This window comes from Erigeron canadensis, chromosome 2 (assembly GCF_010389155.1).
Source record: "Erigeron canadensis isolate Cc75 chromosome 2, C_canadensis_v1, whole genome shotgun sequence".
Taxonomy (NCBI): Eukaryota; Viridiplantae; Streptophyta; class Magnoliopsida; order Asterales; family Asteraceae; genus Erigeron; species Erigeron canadensis.
In genome coordinates this window covers 9,988,193-10,003,146 of record NC_057762.1, presented here as the reverse complement: position 1 = coordinate 10,003,146, position 14,954 = coordinate 9,988,193, and positions in this window count along the sequence as shown.

The following is a 14,954-nucleotide window of genomic DNA, read 5'->3' as shown; positions in this document are numbered from 1 at the left end:
AGTGAAAATGATGGCTGATAAAGACTCATATAATTGGTAGATATGGTTAATGTGGTTAATGTAAAGCCACATGTTTTAGATACTTTAGTCATGTCAATGTCAATATGCAGGCTATAACTCATAGATAAGATAGAGTTAATTGCAAGAATCATCCATGTGGTTTGTTCACTTTTGTGATTTACATTCCTCCTTAAATGTTTTAGTAAAATTGGTCCAAAGTTCATATTTTTGTTGCATACTACATCCCTTAGACAAACTCCATTTAATTTTTTTCGTTAAGACCTATCACATGCTCTTTACATGAGGGCATTTTGGTCTTTGATGAGCGTTCATTTTGTGATAAAAACCTCTAAGGAAAGGCTTCATTTCTATGCTTAAATGAGTTATTATTCCGGAACTATTGGTACTTAATGAATGACGTGTTTATACAGGTTTCCGGAAGATGCGAGAGAGGGTAAATGACATCAAGTGACTCAAGAAGGAAGCCTATGAAGTTACAAGACACAAGGAAGTGATTCGAGAGCCAAAACGAAGACACAAGAACAAGAACAGCAGCCGCCAGCGCCGCTGGTTACCATGCCAGCACCGCTGGCCATCCACGAGCATCGTTCCCCCAGTCACCAGCGCCGCTAGCCCATGACCAGCGCCGCTGATCAGCCCACCAGCGCCGCTGGTCGGCCCAGATCAGAAATCGACTTTTACCACTATTTAAGTCGAACTAACCCTCAAAACCCTAAGAGAGAGCCGATTCAGCAGCCCTAGCCGCCCATCAACAACCCTAGATCGAAATTGCAGATTCCAATTAGGTTTTGGAGCATCTAAACACCTTTCGATCTTCATTCTTGGTCTAGATCTTTCATCTTTATTTACTTTATATTATAGAACAATGTCTTTCATCATTTCAGACTTTATTATTCCTTTAATAATGTTAGGCTAGTAGGCTGAGTACTTGTTTGGATCGATGTGATCATGTAGACGCTTATTGTTTTACTGTGTTTGTTTAGATTCTGTTGGAATGTGCTTTACTGTTTATCGTAGATCCATGTTTATTAGTAATTCATGTTGCTATTGCTTTTATATCTGAACGTATTAGTTTAATTCTGATGGTTGTCTATGATCATACACTAGGACTAATATGCTAGGACAGAAAACGACCAGTTCATCTATAACTAGAAGTAAAAAGTGATTCACTTGTAGCCGAGGTATCCAGAACCGTAGTAACTAGGATGAATTAAACATGAAGCTAAACAATACCAGACGCGATCCTTTGACTTGGAAACGAGTAATGTGGTCACCGGAGGGAATTGTATCTGGTCATGGCTTAAGAGCCAGGTAATTAAAAGATGAATTAGTAACATAAACTTTAGGTCATTAATGCTTAAAACAATGAATCTAGCGAGAATTTGTTTTAAAGGGTAGTGTGAGTCTAGCGACAACACTACTAACTAGGCAAAGTGAATCTAACGAGAATCTGAACCGTGATTAAGTTTCCAACAGGCTAACAACCAGTAGGATAGTATTTGGTCGCACGATGAGATCGGAGATGCCAAACAAGTATTTTAATTTAATTACTGTTATTTGTTTTTTCTAAACTACTTTCATATTAGCCTTTCACTGCAAAGCGCGTGGTTAGATTTTAATTTACTGTTAAAAGTATTAGTTTATTAGGAGTTAGTGACAAACACCCAAACAAACTAGAATTACACGTACTATTAGATTAGGTAACGCAACGCGTCCCTGCGAACGATCTTGTAACTTACCACTAGGTTATACTACACTGACCGGGTTCTCTGCTCGTTAAGTGTGTTTAGGTTAGATAGTTACTTCTACAACATAAATTTAAAGACTAGAAATAAAACGCACATAAGTCCTTTTAACCTTAAACCTATTTCTTTTAATTATTTAATTATTCTTTACACTTATCTAACTCTCTCTTCTTCCAAAAAGCCTTTCTTTTTCCAGATGTCTTTAACATAATTCCCATTTCATTTACCAACAACTAACCTAATAGAACACTCAAACAAATTAAACTATCATGTAATCAAAATACTAAAACTAAAAACTAGTTATAAATAATATATCAACAATTATAAATGAAAAGTGAAACAGTAATTGTATGTTGTCTTTGTCTCTAACACAAACTCACACCAACCACCCAAAGCTATTGATGGGTTGATTAAAAATCCACCATTGAAGAGCTTACCTCGGGGACACTACCAACCGAAACTCGCCATCACCACTACAAACCACTAACCAAGTCATACAAATACTTTGTAACCCGATTGTGGGCCACCACTTCTCCACCAACCGTCGTCATCTCCGGTTATTGATATCCATTACTTGAAGGTTGCTTACACACACACACACACACACATATATGTATATATATACAAGTATATATTTATTTTTTGTGTATATATGTATATGTAGATTTATATACAGACTTTGTATATATATATATATAAATATTTGGATCATGTGAAAAATTGAGACTTTTTTCCTTGATTTTGAATGAAATATTATATACATGAATATCTCAAGCTTGATTGGATGAAGAGAAGATTGAACAAAATATATAATGATTTCGTCACATGTTTACGTTTCTTTTGATTCGGTACCCACATCAAATTTCACTTGCACATGAAATGGGAAGTTATTGTTATTTTTTAATGTGATGGTTTTGTTGATTTAAGATTTAAAGAAAAAATTATAAAGTTTGGTATATTGGATGAAGCTGATACATGTAAACAAATTGAGATACTATTAATTTGATGGCTACAAGTCTACTAGGGGTGAGCAAAAACCGAACCAGAAACTAAAAAACCGAAAAACCCCGACAAAACCGAACTGAAAAACCAAAACTGAAGAAATCCATTGGTTTGGTTTTTATTTTCTAAAAACTGAACGGATCGGTTCGGGTTTCAGTTTCTGATAACTAGTAATTTGAGCTTGATTTGTGCAAAAATGGTGTTAGTGTGTGAAAAGGTGTTTGTGTGTGTATGGAGATTAGGGATGAAGATTGAGAGAGAATTGGAGTGGAATGTATATGATTAATTAAGAAAATGGTGAAACGCTTACAATTAATGTGTGGAAGGGGGCTATTTATATCATAAATCTAAGTTTCACTAATGTCCCTTCCACTTCTAAAATATTTACATTTTAACACCATTTTTTAGTTCTAACATTCTTCTCCTTGGTGTTGAAATGTAATACATGCATGACAACATCTTTAAATACGAATTTGTTGATGAAGGTCTTCAAAGCTTTCTCATTGTCTTCAAGATCTTCCATCAAACTTGGCTTTACGTCTTTAATCTTCACACATTTCTTAAAGATCTATCTTTAAGTCTTGAACTTCTCAGAGTATAAGCATTGTGGAAACTTGATCTTGGCTCTTTAGATTTGAACATGAAAGCCTCTTCTTGACAATTTTGACTTTGTCACACTTCTCCTTAATTAATGAATCTCTCTCTTGAAGCATTTGGAAAAACATCATTTTCATCACAAACTTCCCCTCGATCAAACAATCATAGTTGCGTACCACCAACGCTTATGTATAGGGTGTACCCGCGGCGTACCCACCAGGTTGGCGATAACTATCTTCAAAGAATAATATGGGGATCACTTTAGTCAGCAATTTATCTTTCTTCCCCTCAACTGATGAATTCTTCTTTCTCCCCATCAAAATTCAAGAAAACACACACACTTGTTCGACTTCATTGTTCTCTTTCTTCCCCTCATGATGAATGTGTGGCAACATGTTCATCATGTTTCTTTGAAGTCGAAACTGGGGAATCAACCATTATGAAGTAGTAGTCCAATAAACAACATCTTTAGCCTGGGTTATACACTGACATGTGTATAAACCAAATTCACCAGATCACTTAACAGCAACCTTTGGGACCCATTTTTGCTTAGGCCCAATGGTTTTCGTCTTCACATTCCAAATGTAAGTATCATCAATCCGGCGAATTGAGTCTGAAGTCCATGGAGGGTGAAATCTCAAAGTCGTTGAAAAGTTGAGTTTTCGTGGACGCAGTGGAGAGGATAAGACATTCACTTTTGGCATATGAACTGTTTTAGGTGCAAGATTGTAGAGTTGCCAAAACGAGTATTTGATTGTCTTTTTCTTAGTTGACTTTTGTTTGTAAACTGATTTCCATGTGAGCTTAGGCAACTGAGCTTTGGCTTGTAAGATGAAAGTTGTATTGTCTTCAAAAGATAGGAATGAGACTGAAGATACTGATCCATCAATTGTAGATGTTGTTGAATACTTCTTACTCTTCTCCAATGAGTAATTGGTAAACTGAGACATCTTTCGGGCAGGGGTTCATGAACCATTGACATTGGAGCTCTTTGGGATGCATTCAATGGAAATTTTCTTTGAAACATCAAGTTCAGTTGGAAATATTGGACTTGCATCATGATAAACAGAGCCATCATCACTTTGAGTATCACAAGATGTTGATTGTGTTTGCAATTCCATCTCAAGTTCAGAGATTCTCTTTTGTAGAGATGTTTCATTTGATTGAAATTGCAAACAATTCTCTTCAAGAGTCTTGATTTTGTTGCAAACATCTTGTCTCTCCTTCTCAACTCTGTTCATCTCATCAACGAACTTGCTCTCCATAGTGAAGAAAATGGATGTCTCATTTTTCAACTGAGATTGAAAACTTGAAATCTTTTCTTGCAAAATAAGTTTTCTTGAGTTGCTGTCCAAGATACTATTATCCAGCTTCTTGTTGGAAGTTTCCAATTCTTTTTGAAGTTCTTTTATCTCAGCTTTCATTTGTGACATCAACTCATCATTCTTCTTTAAAGTTTGTTTGTCAATATCATTCCAAACTGCAACGTTTCCAAATTCAGCTTGAAGTTCTTTCATCTCATTTTTAAGCTTCACATTCCCAGCTCGAAAGTAGATCATTTGTTCTTTCAGTTTGACATTTTCAGCTTGTAACGTGACTACTTCCTCTTGAAACTTTACATTTTCAGTTGCAATCGAATGAATCATTAACTTCATTACTTGACAAGGAGTTATTTCAGATTTCAAATGAGTAGTCGTACAACATGAGCACAGTCCATCTTTATGAAGTTTTACTTCAGATGAAATAGGTATCTTAGGTGAAGAAGTTAACCAAAAATTGAAGACGTAATCATTTTTGACTGAATTTGAGATACTTGGACTTGACATTTTGTTGAGCAAAGGTGAAATGAAATGAAAGGTAATTGTGATTGAAATTGAAATGAAAAAAAATGAAATTTGGAAATTTTTGAATTTTTTTTTATTTTTGGAATTAAAAATGAAATTTTGATTTAACATGAACTGATCATTTCCCTGGCTTCAATTGCATATAAGGAGATAGGAGAATTTCGAATGGGCTCTAAAACACAAGTAGGCCGAAAGTTATAAGCAAAATAAAGTTCATAAAAACCCGAAAAAGACATAAAAGTGACCAAAACTCATAGAAAAATGCCATTTCAGGGCTCGAAGGCTGACTAAACCGCCAAACCGCCAAAGGCGGTTTAGGCGGTTTGTAGCTTGATGCGTCTCGTTTGTACGATCGTTTCGACTAGTCACACGCCCAAAACGGAGCTTTCTAGCAAAAGTTATGCCCGTTTTTAGGCCACTTTTTGTCTTGTTTTTGGAATTTTGAAAATGGAACGATCTTGTGAAGATCGTCCTAGGAAAATGTTTGGTGAGACGATCTTTGGAATCTGAGAAATGAGACGATCTTGAGGAGATCGTCTTAGTTTCAAGAGCTGAGATGATCTTGGTGAAGATCGTCCTAGGTTCAAGAAAATTTGAAGAAAAATTCTAAGTATAATGAAGAAAATCGGACAGAGTTTTAGTATGAATTGGAATGAATGAAATTGAGCAAAACCAATCTAGAAGATCAGTTACCCAAGAAGTGTGTGATTCCCAATCACAACAACTTCGAAAGATCAACCAAAACACACCAATGATCAAAGGAATCTGGGACGATCTTGTCAGGATCGTCCTAGGATGTGAGTGCTGAGACGATCTTGGTCAGGATCGTCTTAGCTTTCAGGAAATGAGACGATCTTGGTGAAGATCGTAAAAGAATTCTGTCCTTCAATTTTTTAAGTGTAAACACTTTCCAAGTGTTTTAATTGACCAAACCAATCCGTAAGGATTAATTAGCCACAACAAACACTTCTCAACACACAATACTTGTCAGAATGATCTTGTGAGGATCGTCCAACAAGCCACAAAGCACTAGAATGAAAGAATGCAAAGTTCAGAGGCTAGGACGATCTTGGCAAGATCGTCCTAGTGCAAAATCGTCCTAGGACCATCATCTTCTTCATCAAAACAGTTTTGAACATGAACTCCGTTAACAACTTCAAAAAGCTTCAATAACTTTTGATTTACTAGGAGTTAGAACTTGAAATCACTTGTAAACTGTTTGTTTTCACCTTAGCAACACACCGATTAACAAAATGCAACACAAAACACAATAGATTCAAAACCCAAATTTTGAGCCAAAATCCAAAAATTCAACCTCGAGATTTAGATCGAATTGGAACTTGAAACTTGACAGGATTATGTTTTCAACTATTACGAATCTATTGGTGAACAAATATCTATGATTTTATGTGATTTGATCTGTGAAATATGAAGAAAAAGTGGACGGAAAAAAAATAGTTTTTGTTATCAAATTTTGATGAAATTGTGAACAAATCTAGCTCTTGATCGTTCAGGTTAACTGATTTTTCTCTGATACCAAATGATAACTAGTAATTTGAGCTTGACTTGTGCAAAAATGGTGTTAGTGTGTGAAAAGGTGTTTGTGTGTGTATGGAGGTTGGGGATGAAGATTGAGAGAGAATGGGAGTGGAATGTATATGATTAATTAAGAAAATGGTGAAACGCTTACAATTAATGTGTAAAAGAGAGCTATTTATATCATAAATCTAAGTTTCACTAATGCCCCTTCCACTTCTAAAATATTTACATTTTAACACCATTTTTTAGTTCTAACATATTTTCATAAGAATATAAAGTTATAATCAATATGTTAAAGTGTATGAAATTTATATAATGTAAAGATATGTTATAAGAATTTCTACATTTCATAATGTATATTTTGCTCTGATAATATGAAATTTATATGATATAAAGGGATTTTATATCATAAGAATTTCTATTGCTCTGATAATTAATCATAGTTATGTATTGAGGGGGAGTACATAAGAATGATTAATTATTCAAAACAACATTATAGTTATGTATCCCAGTCATAAATTGAGGGGGAGCACATAAGAATGATGGTAGTTATTTTGATTGATCATAGTTATACTCCTAGTCATAAAATTGAGGGGGAGTGTAAGAATGAGGAATAATTTTATTATTATGAATATGTTGTGAAATTGTATGAATATGTTTGTCAATTTTACAAGTGATAGATTAATTGCAAGTGGTATAGTTAGGGAAAGCTCGTTTCAAGATTGTTTAAGAAAGATTGATCGTGGAAAAGTCAACGAATTTTTGTGTAAGTTTATTAACTTTTCAGGTTTAAAACGAAGATCAGGGAAAAGATGAATATTCGATGGCTACAGGTTTAGTCATTTTTAATTTTTCATATTTCCAGGAAGTTCGTAGTAAACGTTGATCAATTATTCAGAAACTTTGACGAAAATTGAAATTTAAAGTGTGCAGGAGATTACGACCTCGTAATTGAAGATAGCAGAATACGACCTCGTAATTGGTCTATTAGGCTAAGTTTGATTACGACCTCATAATTGATGGGCCGGGTTGACCCAAACCCACTCTGTCAATTGGGTATATAAACCAATTTTACCCAAACACGACCTCACATATTAAAAATCAATTTTAGAGCTTTACGACCCCGAAAAAGAACTTTGCTACCCCGTTTGAGATTTGATATACCCGATTAGATCGAGTGTTTTTGAGTGATATATTCGTCATCCTCGTGAAATACTGAATCTAGGTATGTAATCTAATCGTCCAATAGTTAACCATGCAACAAGAAAATCACGAAAATAGGATTCGAAATTTTTGAACAAGTTTTTCCTAAGTTCTTCGATTTTGATGTTTTCTGGGTAAAACTAAGGGTTGGGGTATGTTTATCAATTGTATACGAACGTATAGATACAATTTTTACAAGTTTTGGTTGGGTAAATCGTGAATTCGAGTTGGGGAAGATGAACAGTGCGACGACCTCGTATTTAGGGGTTTGCTAGCCCGAAAATACGACCTCGCATTTGTCAATTGATTTTGACTTATGTTGACTTCCAGAATACGATGCCGATTTACGTGGACTAATACGATGCCAAATTGGAAAATACTACCTCGTATTTTAGAGTTTGGTTGACCGTATCTTGACCTTGAAATACGACTTCGTACAGGGATACGACCTCGTATTTTGGACTTAACAAATTTTCAAAAGTTTTATTTTTATAAAATATTTGAAAATAAGTTAATTTTTAATTTTAACTTAATTACAGGGTTAATTCAAGTTACTTTTTAAATTACCGAGATGATTTATGATTGGTTAACTTAATTACAGAGATAATTATAGTTAATGATATTAACAAGAATTACAGAGATAATTTATGTTAATTGTATTTATAAGTATAAATTACAGGGATAATTTATATGTTAGACTAGATTACCGAGATAATTCTAGTTGTTTAAGTTATGCATGTAAATTTTTATGTCTATATGGGTAATTAAGTGTTTGTTATTGATTACAGAAATGGCAAGAGAATTTACTGCAGGTCATAACTTTGTGATCAATCTAGACAAGAATCAAGATGGATCTGAATATTATCATGAGATTTTCAGATCTCTGAAGCGATCAAGAATTAATCAGATTCTGACTTATTCACCGGTTCTGTATGAATCATACCTAGTAGAGTTTTGGGATAATGCAAGACATAAGAAAACTGCTAACTCAGTAGATGATTGAGACCGTGGTTGCTGGCAAGACTATCACGCTCTCAGCTAGTGATCTTATCGATATCTTGAAGCTAGGTACATTCGATCGAGAAGGAAGAGAGAACGGACCTACTACTTTCAGTAGAGAGGTTATTGTTGAAGGATTTACAAGAATGGGTTATGCTGATTACTTGAATGTGGGAACTTTGAAGAAGTGCGGATTCTTTGGAAGTTGGAGATACTTAGCGCATGTATTGTTGGTTAGTTTGTGTAACAGAAGAATAGGATGGGATACGCTTAATCAAGAATCTCAAGCTCAGATGGTTGGTCTAGTATACAATAAACCGTATAGCTTTTCTAAGTATTTCTTCAACAAATTGAGGAAGCAAACAACTGCCAGACAGGGGCATAGGTTTATGATATATCCTAGATTCGTTATGATGATTATCAATCATCATATTCCAAATCTGCTGGCTACTAAGACAGTTCTGAAAGTGACATCCATGGTGGGAAGGGCATATGATGAGTTCAGGAATCGTTTTTCTGGTGATCCTGGTGCTCAAGATGTACCCTTATTTGGAGCTCTTGTGGATATTTATTACAATCCACCTATTGCTGAAGAGTTTGCCAGATTCAGAACTGAGATTGCTAATCCAGTTCCTCTACAGATGGTGATGCCAGATGAGCCAATGCGCGATATTGAGCAGCCACAGGTTCAAGATATAGAAAGGGTGAGGGTTGAAAAGAATGATGTGGTTCTTGAAAAAGAAGTAGAAGCACATGAAGATCCTGTTCATCATGTTGCTAGTGCTACTGATGTTGCTTCGAGAGATAGACCATCTGATTCAGGTCTAAAAAGGAAGAGAACAGAATCTTCTAAGGATGTTGAGGTGCCAGATGTTGAAGAGGTACCTGCTCCAAAGAAGAAAACTGTTATTAGATTGAAAGTAAGAGAGAAAGCTGTTGCTAGTGGAGTAGATGAGTCTGATAAAGCTCCAAAAGCATCAAGCAGAATTCCGAAACAGAGGTCTAGGAGATTAGTTGAATCACATGGAGAGACAGTGATACCAAGAAGATCTCAAAAGACGATTGTTTATCTTGAAAGGCCGTCTACAACTCATAGAATGAGGGATTCAGTGCCTAATCCCGAACCAAGAGCTGAAGCGACTACACGTCAAGTTCCTATCTTACCACCAGTGTTTGGTATGGCTGATATGAAAGGGAAGATGACAGTCTTAAAGGCTAGAGTTACGGGTTTGTTTGATGAGTTGGAAAAACAGAAAAGGAACCATGTGAAAGAGATGCAGAAAAAGCAAAAGGAAGTTGAGATGTTAAAGAAAGCTCTTGATGATGAGAAGAAGAGTCATCAAGATTTTATTAACACTCTCATGTCCAACTTTGACATGGTTCGTCGTGAAGCTACAAAGGCTGAAAGTTCGGCTACTAGAGCGAACAAAGGAGTAGTTAGAGTAGCTGAACAGATGACAAAGATTGCTGATGTCATACTAGATAGTATGATGCAATCAGATTTGAATAAGCTGGTTGAGAAGCAGTTATTACCAGATCTAGGCAGTAAGGGTGATGAGCTATCAAAGAAGAAAGATGATGATTCGAATCAAGACCCGGATACAGCAAAGGATAGTGGTAATACTAACCGAGAAGATCTGACCAAGGCAATAGAGTCATTGACTGTGATTGCAGCTGATATGGTAGGGTCTTCTAAGACAACCGAAACAGAGAGGGAAGCAGGAGAGATAATCTATGGTGATGAAAGTTGGATGGACATCGCAGAGATCGATGTGCCAATTGCAGCTTCAAGGCTTGTGGATGATGATGTGGAGCGCAAAGGGTTCAATATTGACGACTTTCAAGCCAAGGTAGATAGAATGGACACTTATAATCAAGTCCAAGATCAAGAAGCTCAAGTTGCTCAAGAACCAGTTAGCATGAACCTTGATGAGCTACATGCAGAGCCAAATGCTAACACTAAATCAGGATAGTGGTTGCATAGTAAGGCTGAGCTTGAGGCAATGCATAGACCTGTTAAGTATAAAGACAAGATTCAGGGTGAAAACGTTGAAGCCTATGCTACCAATGTTGTATCGAGAATCGTGAGTTTTCATTGGGATAACGAGATAAAATCTTTGATTATCAGGAGAACCGACGGTGTACAATATTTGGATATGACCACAGAAGCCATAAACTCTCTCGCTGATGTTGATTTCATGAGTTTGGGTAGGCTAGAACAGATTAATCCTGGTGGCTATGAAAGAGCAAATTATATTGCCAGGTCTATTGCAAATGATATTAAAATCAAGGATCCTGCAAAAAGAAAATATCATCCACAGGAGGGCAAAAGGGTCAAGGATAGATCCGAAGACAAAAGAGCCCATGATTACTTTGAAGTACGAGTCGGCCAAGTTTTCCAAAGAAGTTACCTTGAAGAAATCTGGGAAGGATTTGTTGGATAATATGGAGGGTTGGTATTTCGATAGTAAGACATATGAAGCTGTGATGTACGACCGTAGTTACCATGAGATTTTGAGGATTTATGAGCCTTTGTATCTAGTGAACTTCTATTGGAAAGATCTGTTGAAGCTGAACAGTGTTAATATTTGGATTCCAAAAAATTTTCAGGGTCCAGCGTTGCGATATAGGAATACAGTGAGTTTGTGCTTGAAGATTGGCCTACACTCGGACTGTGATTTCTATAAGGCTGCAGATGATTCGGAAGAGGTTCAGAAGAAGAAGAAGGCTGATAAAAGGAAGCAGAAGAAGTAGATTGATGACAAAAACGAGACGAAGACATTTATTTTAACGTCTAGAAGCTATTGCCAAGGGGGAGTCTGTAAGTGCACGTCTATGTCAATAGCAGTCTAGATTGTTTGGACTTATATTTTTAATATGTCTTTGTCATTGTAATTGTCATTAATGAACTTCGTATTATGCATAGAATACTAGATTAAGTTTGAGTATTGAATTTGTAATAATATTCTGCTAAGTATGCATTACGACCTCGTAATTGTAGGGCCAATCACGGGGTGACATATAGGAAATACGACCTCGTATTTGCAGGGTCAAATACGAGGCACGACATCAATTACGACCTCGTAATTATGTCGAGCTGGGCAGGAAATACGAGGTCGACTCGCTGAAGCCCATGTCGAGTTTCCTATATATACCAGAACCCTAACAGGGATTAGGGTTGAACATTTGTCGAATTATCAAGCATATTTGTGCAGGTTAATAGGTCAAAGGTCGTTTCGCTAGCCCGAAGAAGACCTGCGAGGCAGCAGGTAATCTAGGGGATTTCGTTGTGAATCACCACGTTATAGAGAGGGATTCCGTACCTCTGGATAACGGGATCAAACTATTAACGATCCGCGTCAAGGGGACTTACATTATATCAAATATATAAACTTATACATAAAATATTTAAATATTAATATTTAAACTTACTGAAATACCACCGAAATACCACCGAAAAAACAGATATTTCGCTTACCGGTCCCTGACCGAAACACCGAAATTTCAGTCCTTAACTACTTAGCCTTATTGCATTCAAACGCAACAACAAATAACCAAACAGAGCAAAGATATGCTTGACACGACAACGACAAATTGTGAACCTCAAAAGTTACAAACCCAACAACCTTCCTATATGCCTGAACCCACAATCATCTCAAAAGTTACAACCCCGACAACAACACTCTCTTGACACAACTCAACTGCAACAACCGATCCTTACAAAAATAGTCTTCCACAACAAAGTTGGTTACTTCGGACTGGTCACCTCACCTTTAAACTATCCAACTCCCAAGCTTTACGCATGAATCCGACAACCAAATTTATATGGGTATTTTGTAACTGACTTTCAACTAAAACTAATCTTTTTCAACCATTTCACTTCAAAATATATGAAATTTAAGTTTATAATGCATTATATATAAGTATTTTCATTCTCTTAATTTTCTAAGATTTAGTAACTTTGCAATAGTACGTTTGTGAAAAGATTACCTTGACCAATTGAAACAACAATAACAGCTTGACTGAATTCTACTTCTTTTTAGTTCCATTTTCGATTGTATCAGTAGTTGTTGGTGCATTTCCGGGTGACAACATCATTGTAGAAGTTTGTCTTGAGTGTATTGAATATGTACTTGTAATGAACGTTAAGTTTTCGCATGTAATAAGTTGAACTCATGTCAGTCAAACTTGTGTTGACTTGGTCGAGCTCGACCTACACGGGTTCAACTGATCAGACGTCGGCCCGGTCCGGTCCATGTTTAAGCCTATATATATAGATGTAAGGTTTAGGTTTCGGTAGAGAAAGAGAAAGAGAGTTTTGGTTGCAACATGTAAACCTCTCATTCGTATTGTTTCTCGTATTTTCAAATTCTGAACTTGGTATTTTACTTGTAATTGCATTTACTGAAGTAATATACGGTTCCAATTCATATTTGTGTTGTTGATTGCTTTTGTATAAGAATTTCCGCACTTATACATTAGTTACTTAATCTCGTGTGATCCAGTGGTATAAGGGACTTTCAATTGGTATCAGAGCTACTGGAGGTATTCTATTGGTTCGGGATTAAGGTTTCGACAACGATTAAGGACTCTACACTCAAATCTTCAAGGTTTTCGGTTCGGTCAAGACTCTCACGCTCCACTCGAGCTCGACCTAGTCGAGCTCGACCTATTAAGCTCGACCTCAACCTATTCTGGAGCTCGACCTAGCTTGGAGCTCGACCTGGTCTGGAACTCAACCTCTTCTGGAGCTCGACCTAGTCTGGAGCTCGACCTTTCCTAGCTCGATCATCTGGAGCTCGACCTTGCCTAGTTCGACCATCTAGAGCTTGACCTATCCTAGCTCGACCTATTCGGGCTCGAGTGACTAGGTTCCGATATTTCTTGTTCGATTATATAATTAGATTTTGTGCTCGAAGTAATTGTTTTTTTTTTAGTTTGCAATCTTGATTATGTTAATTGAGTTTTGGAAATGTAAACTTGATCAATCTTGGATACTAATTTCTCACTTTTCGAAATGTCAAGAAATTATAATTTTGATTTAGTCTTGGTCTAAGCTTGTTGGAATATTGAACTTGTAAACTCTTTGAGTTTTGGTTCGATTTCTGTAATAAAGCATTCGACTTGAAAACTTGATCAACTTTAGATTCTAAATATAGACAACTCGAATCGATGACGACTAGAGGTCTATCATTTATAGAAGATTCTAAGAAATCTTAGAGGGAATTCAATACCAGGGAAAAAGGTTGTTGTAACAAGGAGCTACTAGTTATCTTTAGAATGTATATAGGAACCATGTCATGATGTTGTTCTGTCAAGGAGCTACTGGGTTATCTTTTAATTGTATATGTGAACAATTGTGTTGTAACATCCTAAACCTTTTTGTTTATATCTTTGACCTTCCCGTTAGTCAAACGTTAACCGTTTGTTGTGTCGTTAATTTCTTTAAGCGTTAACTAATATTTGTGTAGTTAATTGATGATTAATGTTCCTATATGTGAAACATGTTATTAAGTTATGTGATGTTATTATGGTGTGTCGGTTCACCATTACGTGCTTAACTTATTAATTCACTTCCCGTTAATATATGTTTTAATCATGGGCCTTAGTTTTTGACTAACTTGACTTTTTGGGCTTATTTGAATGGACTTTGACCAGCCCATAACCCTTATGGACGAAAATTATACATTAAATCTTCCTCATTAGGGTTTCTAAGCTTTGTAAACTCCGTTACCATAAACTCACAATTAACATATATCACATTATAAGATCCCTTACGTGAATTTTTACTATTTCTTTCTTATCTCTTCATCTTTTTCTCTCAAAATTTGTGGCTATATTCTGGATTAAGAGTAAGTATGTCTTTCTTTTCAATATATGATTTATTAGAATGATCCTTGCTTATGTCTAGAGGTTTTCATACTGAAATTTAACGTTTTCGAGCATAATTTGAGATCTCAATGATGACTATCATACAAGCAAAGATTAGTTCTGTAAAATAGTT